The sequence below is a fragment of the Macaca thibetana genome, chromosome 6, assembly GCF_024542745.1.
Source record: "Macaca thibetana thibetana isolate TM-01 chromosome 6, ASM2454274v1, whole genome shotgun sequence".
In the NCBI taxonomy this organism is placed as follows: Eukaryota; Metazoa; Chordata; class Mammalia; order Primates; family Cercopithecidae; genus Macaca; species Macaca thibetana.
Window position 1 is genome coordinate 94,091,984 of NC_065583.1, and position 2,707 is coordinate 94,094,690.

The 2,707-nt window shown below is 37.8% G+C and overlaps 1 non-coding gene across 1 annotated transcript; it reads left to right on the plus strand.

Annotated features, from left to right (window-relative positions):
- Positions 1 to 970: 970 nt before the first annotated feature.
- Positions 971 to 1,077, plus strand: LOC126957695 (U6 spliceosomal RNA). The gene has a single exon (XR_007726879.1). It is a non-coding gene; the product is annotated as a U6 spliceosomal RNA (small nuclear RNA).
- Positions 1,078 to 2,707: the final 1,630 nt, after the last annotated feature.

Here is a 2,707-nt window from a genome sequence, read left to right on the forward strand (position 1 = left end):
AGTTTTCTAATTTGTACAGACAGAAGTCCAGGAAACATGTGTGGGAATGAACACTAACAGTGTGAAATGAAGGAAGATAAAGTTAGATCAGGCTGAATTGATTGATATGGGCTCACTGAGCATAGCCTGCATTTCGTGTTACAGCTCAGAAAGTTGGAAAGGGCACTATGAATTTGTTCAGTTGGTTGTCTGAAACATGTTCGAAAAGGTGGCTCACAGTAAGTGAACTGAAAATGTCAGACTTGCCTTGGTATAATGTAGAGGAAGAAATTCAAACGCTTAGGGAGATTGTCACGTAAGACCTATCCACCCACACTGGAAGGATTCATAAAACAAACTTTTACCAGTACTGAGAGAAATAAATGTGTGAGGGGGGCCCTGGCATCCTTGAAGAGCTCTTTGATGCCTCTTCTCTGTAAGCAAGACCATCTTAAGTATGGATTTGCATGCAATGCTTCTGCCAAAACTGTGATCCTGGACTTACAGAATTCCTTTTCCACGGGCACAGGATTCCACAGATTCCACACAGCATTGCTTCTGATTAAGGAACTCACTTCACAGCAAAAGAAGTATGGTAATGGGTCCATGCTCATGGAATGTATAGGCCTTATCATGTTGCCCACCATCCTGAAGTAATTTGTTTGATAGAACAGTGGAATGGCCTTTGGAGAACTTAGTTACAGCACCAGCTAGGTGGTAATATTTTGCAGTGCTGAGGCAAGATTCTCCAGAAGGCTGCACATTCTCTGAATCAACATCTAATATATAGACAGAGCTGTTTCTTCCATAGCAAAGACTCATGGGTCCAGGAATAAGGGGCAGAAGCGGGAATGAATTTATTCACTATTACTCCTCGTGACTGACTAATAAAATGTTTTGCTTCCTGTTCCCATGACCTTATGCTCTACTGGCCTAAAAGTCCTAGTTCCTGAGGGAGAAATGCTTCCAGTAGGAGATACAACAATGAACTGTGCTCACTTCAGCAGCACATATACTGAAACTGGGATGATACGGAGAAGATTAGCATTGCCCCTGTGCAAGGATGACATGCAAATTCATGAAGTGTTCCATTGAAAAATAAATTAATTAATAAAAACTGCTGCCCAGCCACTTTGAATTCCTCATGCCTCTGAATCAACAGGCAAAGAAGAGAGTTGCTGTGCTGTCTGCGGTGACTGATCAGAACTAGCAAGGGGAAACTGAACTGCTATTGCACAATGGAAGTAAGGTTGAGTACGTCTGAAATGCAGTAGAACCTGCAGGATGCCCCTCTGTACTACATGTCCAGTAATTAAAGTCAGTGTAAAATTACAACAACCCAATCCAGGCAAAACTCCTAATGCCCCAGATCCTTTAGGAACGAAAGCTTGGGTCACTTGACCAGGTAAAGAACCAGCTAAAGAAAGGCAAACAAACAAACAAAACACAGGCTAGTTAGTGAAAGAAGGTAGTTATAAATATCAACTACAACCATGTAACCAGTTACATAAATGAGGACTGTTAGGAGTATTCCCCCTTACTTTGTTATGAAATGTTCATGTGTGTATAGTAAACATCTTTTTCTCCCTCTCTTATTCCTTTATTATGTAACATATAATGTATTGATTTATTAACATAATATTTAAGTATTGTTCAACTTACATCATAGTATTTTTTAAGTTACAGGATGTCAAGGAGAAGAGTAAACATCAAGAACTTTATCTCCTTTTCTGGGGAATGGGTAATGCATATTCAGTTTTATGTGAGATAGTTATATTATGTAAAGTGGAGTTATGACCTTGTTATTGTGTTTATTTGGAAATTAAATATAATTTAAGGAGATGTATATGAATGCCAAGCTGAGAAGGGATAGATTTTGTTGACTAGGACAATGGGGTGCCCAGATATTTGGTTGAACATTATTCTGGGTGTGTCTGTGAAGGGTTTATAGATGAAATTAACATTTGAATCAGTAGGGCGAGTGAAGCAGTTTGATCTTCCCAATGTTGGTGGGCCTTATCCAATGTATTGGAAGTCTAAATGAAGCAAAAGACAGTATAAGGAAGAATTTTCTCTTGGTACCTGACTTTTTTTGTGATGGTGCATTGATCTTCTCCTGTACTTGGACTGGAACTTACACAATCAGCTCTCCTGGGTCTCCAGCTTGCAGTCAGCAGATCATGGAACTTCTCAGCATCCACAATTGTGTGAGCCAATTCCAATATCCAAAATATTATGTATTATACATACATATGTATATGTACACACACACACACACACACACACCCCTCCTATTGGCCTATTGGTTCTGTTTCTCTGGATAACTTAATACATTTATAGACATCAAAATTTGAATTTTGTACAATTTTCATGAGTCATGAAATATTACTCTTCTTTTGATTTTTTTCAACCACTTAAAAATATAAAGGCCATTCTTGGCTTGTGGACCATACAAAAATAGACATTGACAGAATTTGGTCTGTGAGCCAAATTCACATTTTACTGACCCCTGTCAATAGATAAACCAAAAAAAAAAGTATCCTTTCAATTACCTTTATCATTTGAATTCTAGACTTTAAAACAACAGAAGAATAACTAAAGAGGTTGATAATTTTTATTACTCTACAACGAAAGTACATTTCAATCCAACTGTGAGAGAATACATTTTTTCTTCACCTTTTATTTATCCAGTGAGAATGTTATTAGTCATTTTTTTTTTCCAAATAGA